Source organism: Papio anubis, chromosome 11, assembly GCF_008728515.1.
Source record: "Papio anubis isolate 15944 chromosome 11, Panubis1.0, whole genome shotgun sequence".
NCBI lineage: Eukaryota > Metazoa > Chordata > Mammalia > Primates > Cercopithecidae > Papio > Papio anubis.
Genome location: NC_044986.1, coordinates 80,345,321 through 80,366,999, shown reverse-complemented (window position 1 = coordinate 80,366,999; position 21,679 = coordinate 80,345,321). Strand labels below are relative to the sequence as shown.

Sequence of the window (21,679 nt, the reverse complement as noted above, 5' to 3'; positions counted from 1 at the left end):
ATCAGGTAGCATGATGCCTCCAACTTTGTTCTTTTTGCTTAGGATTGTCTTTATGGGGTCTTTTTTTGGTTCCATATGAAATTTAAAGTAGCTTTTTCTAATTCTGTGAAAAAAGTTAATGGTAGCTTTATGGGGATAGCATTGAATCTATACATTACTTTGGGCAGTATAGCCATTTTCACGATATTCATTCTTTCTATCCATGAGCATGGAATGTTTTTCTATTTGTTTGTGCTCTCTCTTATTTCCTTGATCAGTGGTTTGTAATTCTCCTTGAAGAGTACTTCACATCCCTTGTACATTGTATTTCTAGGTGTTTTATTCTCTTTGTACCAATTGTGAATGGGAGTTTACTCATGATTTGGCACTCTGTTTGTCTATTCTTGGTGTATAGGAATGCTTGTGAGTTTTGCATGTTGATTTTGTATCCCGAGACTTTGCTGAAGTTGTTTATCAGCTTAAGGAGATTTTGGGCTGAAGCAATGGGGTTTTCTCAATATGTAATCATGTCGTCTGCAAACAGAGACAATTTGACTCCCTCTCTTCCTATTTGAATACCCTTTATTTCTTTCTCTTGCCTGATTGCCCTGGCCAGAACTTCCAATACTATGTTGAATAGGAGTAGTGAGAGACAGCATCCTTGTCTTGTGCTGGTTTTCAAAGGGAATGCATTCAGCTTTTGCCCATTCAGTATGATATTGGCTGTGGATTTGTCACAAATAGCTCTTATTATTTTGAGATACATTCAATCAATATCTAGTTTATTGAGAGTTTTTAGCATGAAGGGCTGTTGAATTTAGCTGAAGGCATTTTCTGCATCTATTGAGATAATCATGTGGTTTTTGTCATTGGCTCTGTTTATGTGATAGATTATGTTTATAGATTTGCATATGTTGAACTAGCCTTGCATCCCAGGGATGAAGCTTACTTGATCGTGGTGGATAAGCTTTTTGACGTGCTGCTAAATTCAGTTTGCGAGTGTTTTATTGAGGATTTTCACATCGATGTTCATCAGGGATATTGGCCTGAAATTTTCTTTTTTGTTGTTGTGTCTCTGCTAGGATTTGGTATCAGGATGATGCTGGCCTCATAAAATGAGTTATGGAGGAGTCCCTCTTTTCTATTGTTTGGAATAGTTTCAGAAGGAATGGAACCAGCTCCTCTTTGTACCCCTGGTAGAATTCGGCTGTGAATCTCTCTGGTCCTGGGCTTTTTTTTGGTTGGTAAGCTATTAATTACTGCCTCAATTTCAGAACTTGTTATTGGTCTATTGGACTTCTTCCTGGTTTAGTCTTGGGAGGGTGTATGTGTCCAGGAATTTATCCATTTCTTCCAGATTTTCTAGTTTATTTGTGTAGAGGTGTTTATAGTGTTCTCTGATGGTAGTTTGTATTTCTGTGGGATCAGTGCTGATATCCCATTTATTGTTCTTTATTGTGTCTATTTGATTCTTCTCTCTTTTCTTCTTTATTAGTCTGGCAAGTGGTCTATTTTGTTAATCTCTTGAAAAATCAGCTCCTGGATTCTTTGATTTGTTGAAGGGTTTCTCGTGCCTCTATCTCCTTCTGTTCTGCTCTGATCTTAGTTATTTCTTGTCTTTTGCTAGCTTTTGAATTTGTTTGCTCTTGCTTCTCTAGTTCTTTCAATTGTGATGTTATGGTGCCAGTTTTAGATCTTTCCCGCTTTCTCCTGTGGGCATTTAGTGCTATAAATATCCCTCTAAACACTGCTTTAGCTATGTCCCAGAGATTCTGGTACATTGTGTGTTTGTTCTAATTGGTTTCAAATAACTTATTTATTTCTGCCTTAACTTCGTTATTTACCCAGTAGTCATTCAGGAGCAGGTTGTTCAGTTTCCATGGTATTGGGTGGTTTTGAGTGAGTTTCTTAATCCTGAGTTCTAATTTGATTGCACTGTGGTCTGAGAGACTGTTTGTTATGATTTCCATTCTTTTGAATTTCCTGAGGAGTGTTTTACTTCCAATTATGTGGTCAATTTTGGAATAAGTGTGATGTGGTACTGAAAAGAATGTATATTCTGTTGATTTGTGGTGGAGAGTTTTGTAGATGTCTATTAGATGTGCTTGGTCCAGAGCTGAGTTCAAGTCCTAGATATCCTTGTTAATTTTCTGTCTCATTGATCTGTCTAATATTAACAGTGGGGTGTTAAAGTCTCCTACTATTATTGTGTGGGAGTCTAAGTCTCTTTGTAGGTCTCTAAGAACTTGCTTCATAAATCTGGGTGCCCCTGTATCAGGTGCATGTATATTTAAGATAGTTAGCTCTTCTTGTTGCACTGATCCCTTTACCATTATGAAATGCCCTTCTTTGTCTCTTTTGATTTTTGTTGGTTTAAAGTCTGTTTTGTCAGAGACTAGGATTGCAACCCCTGCTTTTTTTTTTTTGCTTTCCATATGCTTGGTGAATATTCCTCCATCCCTTTATTTTGAGCCTATGTGTGTCTCTGAATGTGAGATGGGTCTCCTGAATACAGCACACCAGTGGGTCTTGATTCTTTATCCAGTTTGCCAGTCTTTGTCTTTTAATTGGGGCAGTTGCCCATTTACATTTAAGGTTAATATTGTCATGTGTGAGTCTGATCCTGTCATTATGATGCTAGCTGGTTATTTTCCCTGTTAGTTGATGTGGTTTCTTCATAGCGTTGATGGTCTTTACAATTTGGTATGTTTTTGTAGTGGCTAGTACTGGTTTTTCCTTTCCATATTTAGTGCTTCCTTCAGGAAGTCTTATAAGGCAGGCCTGGTGGTGACAAAAATCTCTCAGCATTTGCTTATCTGTAAAGGATTTTTTTCTCCTTTGCTTATGAAGCTTAGTTTGGCTGGATATGAAATTCTGGGTTGAAAATTCTTTTCTTTAAGAGTGTTGAATATTGGCCCCCACTCTCTTCTTGCTTGTAGGATATCTGCAGAGAGATCTGCTGTTAGTCTGATGGGCTTCCCTTTGTGGGTAACCCGACTTTTCTCTCTGGCTGCCCTTAACATTTTTTCCTTCATTTCAACCTTGGTGAATCTGATGATTATGTGTCTTGGGGTTGCTCTTCTCTAAGAGTATCTTTGTGGTGTTCTCTGTATTTCCTGAATTTGAATGTTGGCCTGTCTTGCTAGGCTGGAAAAGTTCTCCTGGATAATATCCTGAAGTGTGCTTTTCAACTTGGTTCCATTCTCCCCATCACTTTCATGTACACCAATCAAACATCGATTTGTTCTTTTCACATAGTCCCGTATTTCTTGGAGGCTTTGTTCATTCCTTTTCATTCTTTTTTCTCTAATCTTGTCTTCATGCTTCATTTCATTAAGTTGGTCTTCAATCTCTGATATCCTTTCTTCCGCTTGATCAATTCGGCTATTGATACTTGTGTATGGTTCACAGAGTTCTTGTGCTGTGTTTTTCATTTCCATTGGGTCATTTATGTTCTTCTCTAAACTCATTATTCTATTTAGCAATTCCTCTAATCTTTTTCTCAGGGTTCTTAGCTTCCTTGCATTGGGTTGGAATATGCTCCTTTGGCTTGGAGGAGTTTGTTATTACCCACCTTCTGAGGCCTACTTCTGTCAATTCATCAAACTCATTCTCCATCCAGTTTTGTTCCCTTGCTGGCAAGGAGTTGTGATCCTTTGGAGGAGAACAGGCATTCTGGTATTTGGAATTTTAAGACTTTTGTGCTGTTTTTTCCTCATTTTCGTGGATTTATCTACCTTTGGTCTTTGATGTTGGTGACCTTCACATGGGGTTTTTGTGTGGACGTCCTTTTTGTTGATGTTGATGCCATTCCTTTCTGTTTATTAGTTTTCCTTCTAACAGTCAGGTTCCTCTGCTGCTGGTCTGCTGGGGTTTGCTGGAGGTCCACTCTAGACCCTGTTTGCCTGGGTATCATCAGCAGAGGATGCAAAACAATGATTGCTGTCTGTTCCTTCCTCTGGAAGATTTGTCCTAGAGGGGCACCTATCAAATGCCAGCCAGAGTTCTGCTATATGAGTTGTCTGTTGACCCCTGCTGGGAGGTGTCTCCCAGTCATGTGGCACTGGGTTCAGGGACTCACTTGAGGAGGCAGTCTGTCCCTTGGCAGAGCTTGAGTGCTGTACTGGGAGATCCGCTGCTGTCTTCAGAGCTGGCAGCCAGGAACTTTTAAGTCTACTGAAACTGTGCTCATAGCTGCCCCTTCCCCCAGGTGCTCTGTCCCAGGGAGATGGGAGTTTTATCTTTAAGCCCCTGACTGGGGCTGCTGCCTTTCTTTTAGAAATGTCCCACCCAGAGAGGAGGAATCTAGAAAGGCAGTCTGGCTACAGCGGCTTTGCCAAGCTGCGGTGGGCTCCACCTAGTTTGAACTTCCTGGTGGCTTTGTTTACACTGTGATGGGGAAAACCACCTACTCAAGCCTCAATAATGGTGAACACCCCTCCCCCCACCAAGTTCAAGTGTCTCCGGTTGATTTCAGACTGCTGTGCTAGCAGCGAGAATTTCAATAGTGAACCTTAGCTTGCTGGGCTCCATGGGGGTGGGATCAGCTGAGCTAGACCTTGGTTCCCTGGCTTCAGCACCCCTTTCAGGGGAGTGAACGGTTCTATCTCACTGGCGTTACAGGTGCCACTGGGGTATGAAAAATAACTCCTGCTGCTGGCTCTGTGTCTGCCCAAACGGCCACCCAGTTTTGTGCTTGAAACCCAGAGCCCTGGTGGTGTTGGTGCCTGAGGGAATCTTCTGGTCTGCGGGTTGTGAAGACCATAGTATCTGGGCCAGAATGCACCCTTCCTTATGGCACAGTCACCCACAACTTCCCTTGGCTAGCGCAGGGAGTTTGTCGACCCCCTGGGCTTCCTTGGTGAGGCGACGCCCCACCCTGCTTCAGCTTGCCCTCCATGGGCTGCACCCATGTCTAACCAGTCCAAATGAGATGACGCAGGTACCTCTATTGGAAATGCAGAAATCACTAGCCTTCTGTGTTGATCTCGCTGGGAGCTGCAGACCAGAGCTGTTCCCCATTCAGCCATCTTGCCAGCTACCTTCTCATACAGTATTTTAATAATTTTTACATGAAATGAAGCTTCAACTGCAACTCATCAGGTTTGGAATTTTCCACTTTCGGCATCAGGTCAGTGCTCAAAAAATTTTGGATTTTGGAGCCTTTAGAATTTTGAGTTTTTGAATTAGGGATTTTCAACCTCCTTTCTGTGTTTGCCATTTTTAGTGGTTATTAACAACTTTTTCTATGATCAGATAACTAGTAGAGTTTCTGTCTCCTGACTTTTTTTTTTTTTTTTTTTGAGACAGAGTCTCTCTCTGTAGCCCAGACTAGAGTGCAGTGGTGCCATCTCAGTTCACTGCAACCTCCGTCTCCTGGGGTCAAGTGATTCTTGTGCCTCAGCCTCCAGAGTAGCTGAGACTACAGGCCCATGCCATCACGCTCAGCTTTTTTTTTGTTTTTTGTTTTTTTTTTTGGTAGAGACAGGGTTTCACCATGTTGCCCAGCCTAGTCTTGAACTTTTGAGCTCAAGTGATCTACCCACCTTGGCCTCCCAAAGTGCTGGGATTACAGGCATGGGCCACTACACCTGGCCTCCTGACTAAATTTTGACTGATAAAACATCCTTAGCTACTCAGAGTTGTAGCGTTTGCCACAGAATGTAAAACGCTGAACCATTGGGGTCCATTTGCCAGCCTCTATTCTTTATACTGTCATTGTCACACGTATCATCTCTACCTATGTTCCACACTCAGCAAGGCAATGCCATATCTACTTAACCGAAATAATGAAGATCTGAGCTCCCCTGGTGTCATTTCTCGTAGGGCTTAAGAACTAACTTTAGCATTTCTTATGGTGTAGGTGAGTTTGTATTAGATTCTCTTAGTTTCATACTATCTATAAATATCTTCCTGCCACTTTCATTCTTGAGGGGTATTTTCACTGGATATAGAGTTTTGGGTTGATGTGGTCTTCTGTCCTCCATGATTTCTTTTCTTTTCTTTTCTTTTCTTTTCTTTTCTTTTTTTTTTGAGGCAGAGTCTTGCTCTGTCACCCAGACTGGAGTGCAGCAGCATGATCTCGACTTGCTGCAACCTCCACCTCCTGAGTTCAAGCAATTCTCATGCCTCAGCTTCCTGAGTAGCTGGGATTACAGGCATGTGCCACCATACTCGGCAAATTTTTGTATTTTTAGTAGAGACAGGGTTCCACTATGTTGGCCAGGCTGGTCTTGAACTCCTGATCTCAAGCAATTCACCCTCCTCAACCTCCCAAAGTGCTGGGATTACAGGTGTAAGACACTGTGCCTGGCCTCTCCATGATTTCTGATAAGTTTGCTGTCATTTGAGTCCTCTTTCTTTCTTTCTCTCTCTTTTTTTTTAAAAAAACTCTGGATGTGATATGCTGTGTTTTTCTTGCTGCTGTCAAGACTTTTATTTTTAATCTCTCTCTCTCTCTCTTTTTTTTTGTTTTGGCAGTTTTACTATGATGTGCCTAAGCATACTTTTAGTTTTCTTTGTATTTATGCTGTTTGGTGTCTGCTGAGCATCTGGACTCCTTAAATTTATGTTTTTCATCAAATTTGTGAGGACTGCTAGCCAAGCTTCAAAGCAAGTCTGGATTCCAGTTCTCTCTCCATGTGGAGGTAAAGCAAAAGAATAGGGGACTGCTAGTTGGAAGTGATGTCAACCACTGTTTCTTAAATATTTTTCTTTCCCCTTCCCTTTATCTCCTCTTTCTGGGTTATATTGTTTGAAATTGTTCCATAGTTTCCTAGGCTCTTTTTACTTTTTTCAATCTTTTTCTTCTGTTTTTCCCAATTGGATAATTATTATTTTTTGGTTTTCAAAGTCACTGACCTCTGTCATATTCATTCTGATATTAAGCCCATCCAGTGGATTTATAATTTTCAGATATTGTCTTCTTCAGTTCTAACGTTTCCATTTAGTTCTTTTTTATGTTTTCTACTCTTCTGCAAAGATTTATTTCATTGTGAGCATATTTTCCCTTACTTCATTGAGCATGGTTATAGTAGCTGGGCTGCAGCCAAAATCTCAGCTCAGTTTCCAGCCCTCCCACTTCTCAAAGCTGTGATGTTTGCGGCCTGCCTTGATATTTGTGACTCATTAGCCAGCCAGTGACTGGGCAGAGTTGCATATGACTCTGAGAACCGCTTCTTTGTCTTTCTTCTCTCTGGAATGTTCCCTTACTTTTCTGGGGCCATGGCTGCCCTGCCTCCTCTTTCCTCTGGCCAGAGAGGTGACAAATTTTCTTTCAGAAGCCACTCCATGTCATGTCATGCCCACAGCTCTCCTGTGGACCAAAGCCACAAAGAGGAGGGACTCACCTGGTGCCAATCTCTTCTACCAAATTTCAGCTCCCTTGCAAATTCTGTTCACTCCTCATAGGCATCGGGTAATATTTTAATAGTGTTCAGAGTTTATATTATTTTATTTTCTTTTAGAAATGCATTTCACTATGTTGCCAAGACTGGTTTCATATTCCCAAGCTCAAGCAATCCTCCTGCCTCAGCCTCCTGAGTAGCTGAGACTACAGGTATGTGCCACTGTGCCTAGCTTTAGTTATTTGCAAGAAGGTCAGTGGACTGGGAAATTATGCTATCTTTCTAGAAATGAGACTTCTTTCTCCACTAATTTTTATTATCTGGGTAGTGGGTATGCATCTCAGACCATAAACAGAGGTGTATTAGGACTAGAGTATCTCTTTATTTTCTATATTCAACTTTTTATTTCTAGTTGGAGTCCCCAACCTCAGACATGTCCCCTAGTTCCAGGGTCATATAACACAGGATCATCAGTCCAAACAGGTCAATTGTGGAGCCATCCTTTGTCCCTGTGTCTGTGGTCCCATCAAATGACTTGACTTTCTGCTGCTCCTAACCACACCGGTGAGGCTAGGCTCCAGGAAGCTTAGATGAACACACTGTCAATTTTCCCTTTAGGGCATCCTCCTCCCTGGTAGCACTATTGGGAAGGAGGCACAGGCCCCCTCTTCTCCCGGGACCCCTCGATCTCCTCTTCCTCTTGTTCTCTTCTCCTTTCCTCTGAGCACTAGGAGAACCTTGGTCTAGTCTGGGAAAAATTATTTCTTCAAGTTTCTTTAAGACACACTCTTTTTTTTTCCTGTAATATTCAATAATTTAGGCTTTTGGAACATTAGAGCCAGAAGTCATATGAGCTACTTTTGTTTTCCCCTGCTAAATGTTTCCCTTGGGGCTGTGAGCTCAGAGCTGGTGAAAGGCTTGCTTAAAGGAGAAACAAGAAGGTCAGGGAAAGAGAAAAGATAGCAGGAAGAAATCCCATAGCGTGATGTCTCCAAATATTATTCAGACAGGGAAAATGTCTTCTTCCTCTCTAGTCCCCCAGTATGTATCTCAATGCCTTGCATGTGGTGATTTCTCAATAAATATTTATTAAATGAAGGAACAAATTTGCTGTGTAATATTGGACAAGTCTCATGACCTCACTTTGTTCTCTGAGCTCTAAAATGGGGATAATGATACTGATGTCACAGGATCAGATGTGATTACACACACTTTGTAAAGAGTTTTCTAATTATAATGTTTTGTCACTGTTATCATGAATGTTCATTGAGCTGAGAGAGTGCTTGGCATCTTTGTCCAAACTACGGGTGATTCCAGGCAGAACTAGTCAGCTGGAAACAGGCTTTTACCTTTTCCCCAGAGAAGCTGCACAACTTCAGTGAATTTTTTTGTTCTCCAAAATTACTTATCCTCCTGATGACAGTTTTTATGTCAGTTTGCTTGATGATTTCTGCATGATGAGAATTGATTTTGGATTAGATTCTTCTCAGCATGGAGTAACTGATACAGCATGAGAAAATGATAGTAATATTGTATCTCATCTTAAAGGCATGCTTTGGCTATTTGCATATTTTAGTTAGAGTTTAAACTGAGTTCTAATCACATGAAATGTTAAGGTGTACTTTAAATGTATGTTTTGAGTATTCTTATAAAGTGCTTTCCAAACTGCCTGACGAAGCAAAGATTGAATGAGCTGCGTCTCTTGCTGAAACCTCTGTAAATGGGCTCAGCATTTAATAAAGATTTATAATTCTTGATGTTCTTTGTATGTGAAAAGGACATTGCTCAACTCTAAAGAACTCAGAAATAGGAAGGGCTGGTACTTAATGACCTGGTGTCTTCCAAGGAGCTCATAGCACACGGCAGATTGCACATCTGCCTCTTGAAATCCTAGGGAATTACCCAGTGTTTGCTGGATAGCAACATGACAGTTACCCCCAGCCCAGGCTAAAGCTTGGGGTTCAACCACAGCAGCAAGTATAAGGTTAGCATTTGAGGGATGGGCTTATGGGCACATGAATGCTATGTAAGCTTTATAGAAAGAAACAGTGGATGAAGGCTACTGGCTACACCTTAAAGTAAGTCCCAGGTCCCAAACATTTCTCCATGTGGAGGTGGGGCAATAAGTTGGTGGGAATGACAGCAGGAGGTGATTCCATGCTGGAAGGTCCATCTTCAGGCTTTAGGGATCAGAATCAGAGCACAAGGATGTTCGGGAACAGAAAATCTAGTCTGAATGAACTGATATGCCCTGCTTTTGGGTGGGAGGTTTTACAGCTACAAGGATTGTTCAATCAGTAAATATTTTTTGTTTGCCTCCTATTTTAAGAACTTGTATTAAATGCTGCAATACAAGAGAAAGTTTATATTTCACTAGCACCTTCCAAAGCATTTTTTCTTATATCATGTATACACACACACACACACATACACACACAGTGTTTTAGGAGGGTTTTCCTACATACTGTAGGGTGGGTTATGGAGCCACAGTTCTAGGGTTGATCCTGGAGCCACAATTAAGTAGCTGTGATTTCTCAGGAAAACTACTGAACCTCTCTGTGTGTCAGTTGCCTTATAAGTGAAAATGAACTAATAATAGTATCTACTTCCTAAAGTTGATGTGAGGAGAAAATGAGTTATTATGCATAAAGTTTTTAGACCAATGCCTGGTAGGTACTCATAACTGTTATCTATACTGTCATTCTGTGGGGCTGGAAACACTGGGAGCCAGGACGACCCAGGGCCAACAGTGGGTGATCATAGGTGATCCTGAGCAGCCAGAAGTTTGGTTGGTGGTGTGAGAAGCAGAATAGAGGAAGTAAATAGAACAGCTGGCCACAGACTTCAGAAGGAGATTCAGTGACCTGATAAGAGGGAATCAAAGGCTGCAATCCAGTTAGAAAAGATCCCTGGCAGTAAGGGATTGGACAGAGGAGTTCATGGGACTGACTATGGAGTAGCAATCCCCAATGTAGATGCCCATTTGAAAATGGCTGTTTGGCTGAGCATGGTGGCTCATGCCTGTAATCCTAGCACTTTGGGAGGCTAAGACAGGTGGGATTACAAGGTTAAGAGATCGAGACCATCGTGGCCAACATGGTGAAACCCTGTCTCTACTAAAAATACAAAAATTATTTGGGCAAGGTGGCACGCACCTGTTGTCCCAGCTACTTGGGAGGCTGAGGCAGGAGGATCGCTTGAACCTGGGAGACAGAGGTTGCAGTGAGCCAAGATTGTGCACTGCACTTCAGCCTGGTGGCAGAGCAAGATCAAAAAAACGATAACCAAAAAGAAAAGAAAGAAAGAAAGAAAATGGCTGTTTGAGGTACTAAGGTCAGAAGGGGATACGCAGCAACATGGACTTGGTGTTGAGCCAGGGAGGGGCTCCTACATTTCTCCTGCCTGTGGACAGCCCTGAGTTTGGGACTATGGCCTGGCTGAACTTAGATTGGGAATTAAAATTTTAGTTGTTGCAGTAAAAACAAGAACAACAATGCTGCTGCTGCTATTATTACTGCTACTAGTAGTGATAACATTTATTGATGGTGTACTATGAGCCAGTATTAAATGTTTCATCACAACACCATGAGGGAACCTTACTATTCCTGTTTTTCAGATGAGAACGTTAAGCATAGAGAAATAAGTGTCTTGTAATGGTCACAGACTAGTAAGTAGAGGGTCCAGGTTTGAACCTCAGCAGTCAGATGTCTTCTCTTAACCATGTATTATACTGTCTTCTAAAACTTGGAAGGGAGTTGTCAGACAGCCAGAGGGAAAGAGATCAACTATAATAGAATTGTAGGAATTCAACACCTTGTGTCTGTAAGAGAGAGGTCAGGAGGAGGGATAAAGAAAGAAAATCACATGAATAGAGCAGTCAATAAAGGTCAATACTCCATTCAATGAAGGTATGTTTCAGACCCAGAGTGACAGTCAGATTGAAAACAGGAACTGGTTGTTTCCTTGGGAGGGCTCAGCTTCTGATGGTGTCTCATGCAGGAAGCCTCTCACCGTGCTGAGTGTGATGCTAGCATTTAAATGCACAGAGTTTTTGCACCACTGATCCTTACAGGCAAGCCAAATGTTTTACCTTCAAGTGCAATGAAAGAAATAGCCAACTCTTCCAAAGCTGGAAGATAAGCTGACTGGTTTGGAATTGCTCGGAGATGGTTTGTAGCTGTGCAACATGGTGCTTGCCCAGGAGATCAGCAAAACAATTTTGACTGTAAGTGATCTTTCCTTGGTACTGACCAACCTTTTGGGCTAGGGCAGCACTCATTTTCCTTATGCCAGTGAGCATCAGAAATGAGCAGTGCTGAGGGTCTTAGTAATTTATCAGACTCAAAGTTAAGAGCATGCAGTGTGATCCAATGTATTCTTTATTAACTACATATTTGAAAGTGAAGCTGGTTAGACTGCTGCCAGATTCAGGTCCTGGAATCCTTTGTTATTTAGATTGCAAATTTTCTGTTTGGTTGAACCTGTACCAATCCTTATTTCATTTAAATGTATTTTTTCTTTGCGTGAATTTTCCCTACTCACAAAAGAAATAGAAGTTGGTAAATGCAGCCAAAATGCCTGCAGAACTCTTCCAGCATTGTTCAGTGATTATATAAGTGGAGAAGTACATACAATTTCCATTTCAATCAAGTTTTCCATCAATAAGGAGACTGAGTTATTTCTTAGTTCCAGTTATCAGAGACTGCAGCAGGTCACCATGCTACGGGTGCCACTAAGGAGTTGGTCCCATGACAATAGAGAGGCTTCACTCAACTTTCAGGCGAATATCTTTTTAGGGATCTGATGACATTAAGATGAAACAGCGCCATTCAGTAATTGGGCTCAGGCTACTGTCTTGAAAGTCCTTGAGTCGTGATAGAACTTTGTTGTAACCAGTGATATAACAATGTCTTTTGTGTGAGGAAGCAGCTTCCCTTAAAAGAAGAACCAATCTCAGAGCACTGGAAAGTTTTTGCTGAGAGTGTTTGGAAGAAGACTCTCAGGTAAGAATAGTTGAACATTGGTAATGACTGCCTTCCCAGGGACTCAGGTTTCTTTGGGTGTTGGTCCAACTGACTTCCGTGGCCGCCATCATGATGGGTATGTGTCTTGTGTGTGTGTGTTTGTGTGTGTGTGTTTAAGTAGGAGATCAGGACAAGTGGCATTGCTTTCATTTTAGAATCTTCAAGTGAAGTGGGGAAGAAATTTGTTTTTCATTTGGCTCAGCTGAGAAAAGAAGGGAATTTCACAAAAACTATATAAAATATAATGGAGAAAGGAAGAGAACAAAATAAGATAAAATATTGGCAGCACAAAAACAATTGAGTGAGTGCAGATACGATCATCTGTTTATTTGGGACTCCCATGCACCTCACCTCGCGGTATGTATGCTGTTGTGATTCTGGGCTTGGCCATTTCACTGCTTTGGTCAATGGAGCATTAACATGTGTGGCACAATTAGACAGTGAGAACCTGTCCTTTTGGAATGGTCATTCTTAGGGTCCAGCTACCATGGAAAGAAGCCCATGTGGAGAGACCACATGGGGAGAGAGAAACACTTCCAGCCAGACATGTGGGAGAAGGTACCCTGGAAGGTGCAGCCACCTGACTGCAGCCTCAGGAGAGACCCCAGAGGAGAGAACCATCCAGCTGAGTCCCAGCCAGCCTACAGAATAATAGGAAATGAAAATAAAAAGGAGCGGGCTTTAATTCACGAAGTTTTGAGGTAGTTTTAAATGCAGATAACCTGAATTAGATGTCTTAGATTCCATCAGATTTAACTGTCTTGTGAGTCTCCAGGGCTCTGCCCAGAGCTAAACTGCTGCCATAGATGACGATACTCTAGTCCTACGGGTAGGTGGAGTTTTACAGATACTGTTTCTGTCTCTGTCCCTCTGCTCCAGGTCCATCTCCATGGCATGCCTGCCCTGTTGGTGGCATCTCCTATTTTTCTATCTGGTGCAATCCACCAGAGTCTCCTGGCCACCTGGTGGCTTCTCCTTCCTTTTGTCATAGTTTTCAGGCTGCGAAAACTTCAGTGTTCATGCTCAATTGCCTGGGCTGTGGCTGACAGTTAATCACTTCCTTCTTCTGGAGAAGAGCTCTGAGTGCTTTCCATTACTGTCCTTTCTTAGTCATGAGTCCCAAAATGACCAGTACTAAAAATATTAAGCAGGAGAACTTGGCAAGACCAGGGCCTCCTAGTCATTGGACAGAGTGAGAGACACAGTATACCAAACCTTATTGTGTAGCCTGAGTCAGGTTAGAGATTGGCCAATCTGGATTCTGGGGGATTGTTGTTAAGTGGTATAAGATCTGAGTACAGCAAGTCTGGGTTGCCCTGGTGGGTCCAAGGTCAAGGCCAGACCACAGCAGCTGGGGAGTGAGCACTCAGCTAGGCAGTGCTGCTCTTGTGAACTGCAGTTCTTTGCAGCTGGGTTCTTTGGAAAGGCCAGGGTTTCTAACAGCTTGTTCTGAATGATTGACATCTAAACGTTTACACACACATGCAAAAGTTTGCCTCTTCTTTCCTAAATGCCATCTAGGATGGCATATCTCTCTGCCTTTGTAACCAAGAAATAGAACTCAGTCCAAAGAGAATTTGGACAGACATTTCAGGAAAAGCTGAAGATCAAGAAATTATTGTTCTTGTGGCAATCTAGACTCTGCTCATTGCAGTCTCTCCTGTAGCAAATGGCACTGCTGACCTATATTGGTCCTGCTGTCTGAGGTGCAGGCATGTGTGGATTTCACCACCCATTATATTCATAATCTTGATCTGAGTAGAGGACTACAGCCCACTTGTGAACTGAAGTGACTATTAACTGTAAATATGGTTTGGCTGTGGCCCCACCCAAATCTCATCTTGAATTGTAGCTCCCATAATTCCCACATGTTGTGGGAGGGACTTGGTGGGAGGTAATTGAATCTTGGGGTCAGGTCTTTCCCGTCCTGTTCTCATGATAGTAAGTCTCATGAAATCTGATGGTTTTATAAATGGGAGTTCCCCTGCACAAGCACTCTCTCTTGCCTGCCACCATGTAAGATGTGACACTGTTTATCCTTGCCTTCTGCCATGATTGTGAGGCCTCCTCAACTATGTGGAACTGTGAATCAATTAAACCTCTTTCCTTCATAAGTTACTCAGTCTCAGGTATGTCTTTATTAGCAGCATGAGAACAGACTAATACAGCCATGCACTTCCTTCACTGCCCAATGGGGCTCAAGACAGAAAGGAAAGTACATTAGTTTGCTGGGGCTATTGTGACCCCTCTTCCTAGATTCCCACTGCTGCCAACCCCCCAGGGCCCCAGCTGTGTACCATTGGGCTGCTGGCTCAGAGAGGACACCTGTTACCCTGACTAAAGCCTTTGAACCTGAGACAGTAGTTGTATCAGAATCTTCCAGGAATTGAGTGGGTCTGAGAGGCTGCTAATCCTCTCTGTGTTCCTTGGGTTAGTTCTTTGGGGAATCCCAAGAAAACGCTTAAGGCCTATGCAGTCTTGCTGACATATCTGGAAAGTAGACTCACAGAGCAAATTGACAGGCTCAAAATATCCAGGATCAACACTAAATCACTGGGGAGGCTTTCCTTCTGTGGCTTTCCTCTGACTCAAATAAAATACTTCTTTCATGATATATACACCTTTTAAAATAAAAACCTTGATAAAATATTTTGGACATAAAAATCAAAGCCTCCATTCCCATAATATTAAAATACACAATGCATACCCCAAACTGCTCAGTTAATCCAGGGGAGGGAAAACAGGGAAATATGGGAAAAATCGGCAATATAAGAACAGGAGCCATGGAGAAAAGGGAGAGCACAGTATTAGAGAAAGGGAGGAGGAGGGAGAGGGAGATAAAAGATTTAGTAAGACAAGAGGAGAAAGCAAAAGACCAGCCAGGCTGGGAGTGGGAAGCCTCTTCTGGCTCTGAGTGGAACGCTTTATGAGTTGGATGCTTTTGACCCAGCCTGCCATTCATTTATACTGTGGGATTTGAGTTTTCTGTTCCCTTATCTCTGAAATGTTAATAAACTGATTATCCTGTATCTGTTCTATAATTGCTCTTTATTCTTAATCCTTCTGAACCTCAGCCATAAAGGAGGTGGCCCCAAGGGAGTATGAGTGGGGGGAATGTTCACTTGGTCCCACGGAAGGAGCCGACAGCCGCAGGGGCCACCAGGTGGCGCCGTCCTCACCTCCATTTTAGAGGGGAGGGAATCTCATCTTCGTTGGGTGCCAACTACTCACTAGGGACAGCTATTTTTGCTTTAATATCTTTTAGTCCTCACAGAAACCCTGTGAGCCGGCTAGTAAAGTTCAAGGGCTCATCTAGCCAGTGAGTGGCCAGGCAGGCCTTGTATCCGTGTCAGTCTGACAAATGCTCAAACTTGCCCCCACCCCTGCGCTCTAAGATGGACATGAATGGGTGGAATGCTTGTAAAATACTGAAAAGGATGGAGAAGGAGAAGATGGCGGTCCCTATTATTCAACTACCCAGAATTAATCACTACTGTTACAATCATTTTTGGGTATGTTTTAGGTTTTGTTTTTTGTTGTTGTTGTTGTTGTTGTTTTTTTATCTGTCAATGTGTTTAAAACAACTTTCTTCTCTATTTCATATTATTTACATTTATATATATCCTGAACATGGCAACTAGAACCGTAAATTATTTTTAGTAAAAGGGGAGAAACTATGAAACCAACCTAATTATGAAACTAAAGGTGCGAATTGTCTGAATTTGACTTCTGGTTTTTTTTTTTTTTTTTTTTTTTTTGAGACAGAGTCTCGCTGTGTCACCCAGGCTGGTGTACAGTGATGTGATCACAGTTCCCTGCAGCCTCAACCTCTCAGGCTCAAACAATCCTCCCACCTCAGACTCTTGAGTAGCTGGGACTACAGGCGTGTGCCACCCTGTCTGGCTAATTTTTAAAATTTTTTGTAGAGACAGGTGTCTCACTGTATTGCTCAGGCTGGTGTTGAACTTTTGGGCTCAAGAAATCCTCCTGCTTTGGCCTCTCAAAGTGCTGCAATTATAGGTGTGATCCACTGTGCCCAGGCTGAATTTGATTTCTGAAATTGTGTGTGTGTGTATGTGTGTGTCTGGAGGTATAACAGAGTTACCCAAAACAAAACACAACTTCAACTCGTTTGTTTTTTCATACATTTATATTTGAGTAAAAGATTCTGCCTTCATACCGCTTGAGCTGGAAGAAGAAGCTGAAGCTCTGTCAGATATTTTGGGTGACAGCGCTTCTCACTGACAGAAGGCTCATGATAGTCTTGCAGAGAATGAATGACTTAGAATTTGAGAATTGTACAGAAGCCATCCACGTCTCTTGACACAAGAATATAATTTACCTAAGAGAATTAAAGAAACGACAAAATACAAAAAAAGTTACATGGCAAAGAGACATATTTTTACTTGCTCTCTAATAGTGATTAATTGGCAACAACCTTTGTATCAAATACTAGAAGACGATTAAGTAAAGTAATGCAACTATTCATTATGATGCCATATTATGCAGCTGTTAAACGTGACTGCCACATGTAATATTTCAACAGACCAAAGATGAACTGAATGCTAATCATAGTAACTTTGATTTCCTTAGTGCTTCCTATTTGCTATACACCCTATCTTATTTCATCTTCCTGCAAACCTCAGTGTCAGGTTTTAGTACTTTTCTCGTTTTAAAGTTAAAGAAACTTGGGCTCAGAGGTGCTCCACTGAGGACAAATACCTAATGCATGCGGGGCTTAAAACCTAGGTGATGGGTTGATAGGTGCAGCAAACCACCACAGCACATGTATACCTATGTAACAAACCTGCACACTCAGTACATGTATCACAGAACTCAAAGTGAAAAAAAAAACAAACAAAAAAACTGGTATGTAGAAGAGAGTTAACACCTAGCATTGTGTGATCCTGAAGAAGCCCGTGATTTCTCAGCTGACTTGTTGTGTTGCTTAAGATTGCTAATATAGTGCAGTGCTACTGATCCCTATGCTGTGGATTCCATACGCTTGTTGCATGCCCAGATATGGCCTTTGGGATCAAGGCATTCTTTCCCCCACTTGCCACGAATGTTGGCTGCTTGTGACTCACAGCTGAGCTCTTCTCTGGACTTGGCCTTTGTCGGAAAGGAATCTTCTCACTGGCGGTGATGGCCTTCCCTGGAGGTGGTCTGACTTCACTCACTGGTTGGTAAATGGGAGGGGGGCCTGCCTTCATCTGGGGCAACTCTGAGGGGCTACTGCATTTCAGTCCAATGTCTTCTTCTGGCCAGCTCTGCTTCCCTTACTCCCCACGGTGGATGTTGTCTGTGCCCAAGAACCTCCAACATGGAGATCTGACTCAGAGTCTGCTTTTCTGGGGAACTGGGCTGAAGAAATATATTCCAATAAGAACTCTAAAATTAGCTACCCAAGTGGAGAACAAGGGCTAGGAGTGAATGCACGAAAAGGAAAGCTGATTGTGCTAAGATGATGTGATTACAGGTGACTTACTGTCTTTTCAAACGTATTTCTTTAAATATTTTATACTTTTACAATTTAAAGGAGAGGGAGAAAGAGGGAGAGAAAAATGGCATAAAAGGCGTTGCATGAACATGTAGCAGGGAGGGCCAGCTGAGAACATCTGCGCTGTCTCCTTTTCTTGCTTACTTTCTCTCACGCCCTCCTGTTCCTGGAGTCCCATGCCCCATTCCGTCTTCCCTACTTTGAATAGAAGAAATGTTTGGAAACCTGGAGCCCTTATATTAGAAGTCATATATGGTTAGTAACTTCAGTTTTCTTGGTAGGGACATTTCTTGATGAGTTGCCCTAGACAAGGGGATAAAAGTTGGATGTAGAAACCCTGTGAAAAATGGGACTCTGTGGAAATGAATAACCATGTCACCTTTATAAGATTTATCTCACAACTTGTCCCAGAGGCACCTCTCCTTCTGAAAGGAATGCTCTGGGCCATAGCCATAAAATAAGGCTTTTTATCTCACTGCCTCCAGTCCACTTCTAGAAACACATAAACATTCACGGTAGTATCCACAGGGGTTTCACATGCTGGCTCTGTGCAGTGTGCCCTGGGGATATAGAGATCCAAGGTTGCAATTTAGATGTTTTTAATGGAATATTATCTCCTCTAGTAGAGAGGCAACATATTGGTGAGTCTGCTGTTTCTTCTTTCCTGATTAAATCAAAATCTCAGCAGAAAAAAGTCAATCTCCTCCCCCCATTCCATTTATACCACCACTGCTTCAACTTCGATCTTATTACCTCTCACCTGGACGAGCGCAATAGCCTCCTAATAGTTCTCCCTGCTCTGGTCTCTCTCCCACCCCGCATTCAATTCTCCACACTGCTGCCAAGGGATCTCCCGAAAATGCTAATATGATATTGACAATCTCCTGCTTAAAGTCATTAATGGCTCTCCATTTTTTCAATATATAAATGCCCAATCAAGGCATTGAAAAACCTTCATGATCCCTGCCTGCATTTTCAGTACCCTCACTAGTCACTTTTCTTATGCTGCAAATATTTCAACCACATTCACCTTCATTTCTTGAACAATGCATGGTCTCATATGCTTCCTAGCCTTTGCAGATGCAATTCATTCAGTCCAAGATGTCCTTCTGGAATGACTCATCTTTAACATCACTGCCTCTGAGAAACTTTATTTTTCCATTTAACTTTAAGTAACCTTGAACAATCTTCATGTATCAGTCAGGTTCTTAATGGCCGATGACAGAATCCACTTTAGTTAGCTTAAGCAAGAAGGAATCAATTGAGGAAATTGGAAAGCTTACCAAGTTGTTGGAAGAGCTTGGGAAATAAGTTTCAGATTCATTTTCCAGCAGCAGCAGCTCCCAGCATCATACCAGGGTTGGGTTCTCCTGGTAAGGAAGCAGCTTTTGCCTTTGGTCCCAAAACCGTGCTGGCCTCCTCTGCTGCCACCACTACCCATGGAGTGGGTGTCCCGCCCTCTTCCTTGTCCCCTCATATAACTTACTTACCAATCCAGGTCTTGTGTAGATGTGTCTGACTGGTAAAAACAAAGCCACATGCCTCCATTCTAACAGCAAGGGAGATTGGAAACTTTTTTTTTTCCTACATCGAGAAGGCAGAATTCAAAATGTGGAGATCTATCAACATGTCATAAAGATGTTTAAAAGACATGAAGGAGCAGGAATGTCAGCCTTCCACTGTCTCTCTCTTTTTTAAAGACTACTATTGCATTTTGCTATTGTTCTCTTTATACACGTGTGCTTTCCCTGCTAAACCAAGGACTTGAGTTAAAGTGATGTCTCACTCGTTTCTGTGTCCACAGCCCTCTGGCACACGGCCTGACATATCAGTAATTCTTTGTTGATTGTTAAAGCAATAGAGCTATGAGAATTCCTTGCCTAAAACGTTTTGCATGGTCAATTATATAAGATGTTATATCTTGTCTCAAAAACTACTCCCCAGTCTGTATGCTCTGAAATGAATTAAACCAAATCTTAAATAACTCAAGCTGCAGGAAACAGGACTGTAAATACGATTTCAAATTTGGCCTCTAGAAGCAAGACTGCAGATTCAGCGCTCATATTCAGTACCATCTTATACATCATGTGCCATAATAAACAGAGTGGCCTTGCAGCAAATGAAGGAGTAAGGCAAGGTTATCTCCAGTGCTCTCTGCTTCCCTTCTTAGCCCTACTCTCTCTTCTCAGCTATGTCATGCTTTCTTGTCTGTAAAGGACTGTCACACCTTTATTTATTTAATGCTCATAGCTATCCCATGTGTTTTTGTTGTCTCCATGTAATATCCTAGGCCAGAGATTAGCAAACTATAGCTTGGGGCCCAAACCAGCTGCAGTATGTGTTTGCAAATAAAGTTTTATTTGTGGTGTAGCCACGCCCACTCATTTATGTATTGCCTATGGCTTCCTTGGGTTATAATGGCGGAGTTGTGTATTTGTTACGACCTGCAGAGCCTAAAATATTTATTACCTGTCCGTTTATTAGGTCCTGGCGTAAGTCTCTGGAACACAGCTATCAGGTGAAATTGTCCATGCAAATCAGGACTTGAAACTAGGTCTTTTGATTATGAGTTCCACTCCTTAGATGATCATATTGGGAATCATCTAAAAACGTGTAGAACTATTTGAAAGTAGCTTTCTCTAACTGCAGTGTTCTTTTTTATCTCAGTTGATTCATACTGCTGACCAAGTGAATCAGACATGGAGTTTATAGCACTCTGTATAATGAAAGGATGGAGGAGGGAAGGTACTGGGGTGGGGAAATGTCAGTGAAATTCTTATTATAAATACCAGCGCAAAAATATTGAGGTAAATGAAGAAACAGCTACAAATGGGGAAGGTGAGGAAGGAGTGGTTGGGGAAGAGTTACCTTTCAAGTTTATCCCTTTCATATGACATTTTCAAAAACACTCACACGTTACTTCAATAAAAACATCAAATTATTTTGAAAAAAAAACAAAAACAAAAAGTAAAGTCAGAGAGAAAGTACAAAGGAAGCCTGTCACTAGCATAGATTACACTGTAGTATAACTTGCTGTTTCTGGAGATATTTAAGGGTATACATCCTGAGAAATGGCTGCAAAGGCATACTACATACCCTATAATGTCATATCTACTTTAGAGAACGGTAAGTCACAAAGCAAAACAGTAGCCACACATCCCAAGTATGACTTCTATCATTTGACCAACAGTGATACAAAAGAGAATGCAAGTGCCGTACCCTCATTACCACAAATTATGCAGTCCGGTTTCCTGCAGATGTCAGCACACCCAACGTGCAATGGATAAGCCTCACCCTGGGAAAGTCACCTTCATGATCATACTTACCACTAGGTAAGTATGAGTTTATAGTGGCCTGGCATCTCACCCTTGATTCCAAACATTTACGCATAGGTTCATTCACTTTGCACAAGCTTTAGCCTGTCACTTGTGACATAAAGACTTTTTCAAATTTTAAGAGCCAGACAATAACATTTTGGATACTAGAATATTTGCAAAATCCTAAAAAATGTATGTACAATGTGAACAAGACCAACCAGAAGGCTTTGTGTTCATCTACATACTCCAAGCTCCTCTTGGTGATGTCAAAATCTTTTGAGGAATCTGAGACATTTGTTGATGTGGCTAGGCAGAATACTGGCCTGCAAAATGTTCAAGTCCTTATTCCTGGAACCTGTATATGTGTTACTTTACATTATGGCAATAGGGATTTTGCAGATATGATCAAGGATTTGAGATGAGGACAGTGTTCTGGATTATCCAGATTACTGGGCCTACTGTAATCGCAGTGTCCTTGTGATAAGGACTCAGGAGGGCCAGATAAATAGATGT

General features: G+C 41.9%; 1 pseudogene; it reads right to left on the bottom strand.

Annotated features, from left to right (window-relative positions):
- Positions 1–21,046: 21,046 nt before the first annotated feature.
- LOC116269632 lies at positions 21,047–21,189 on the bottom strand (annotated as a pseudogene).
- Between the last annotated feature and the right edge of the window lie 490 nt (positions 21,190–21,679).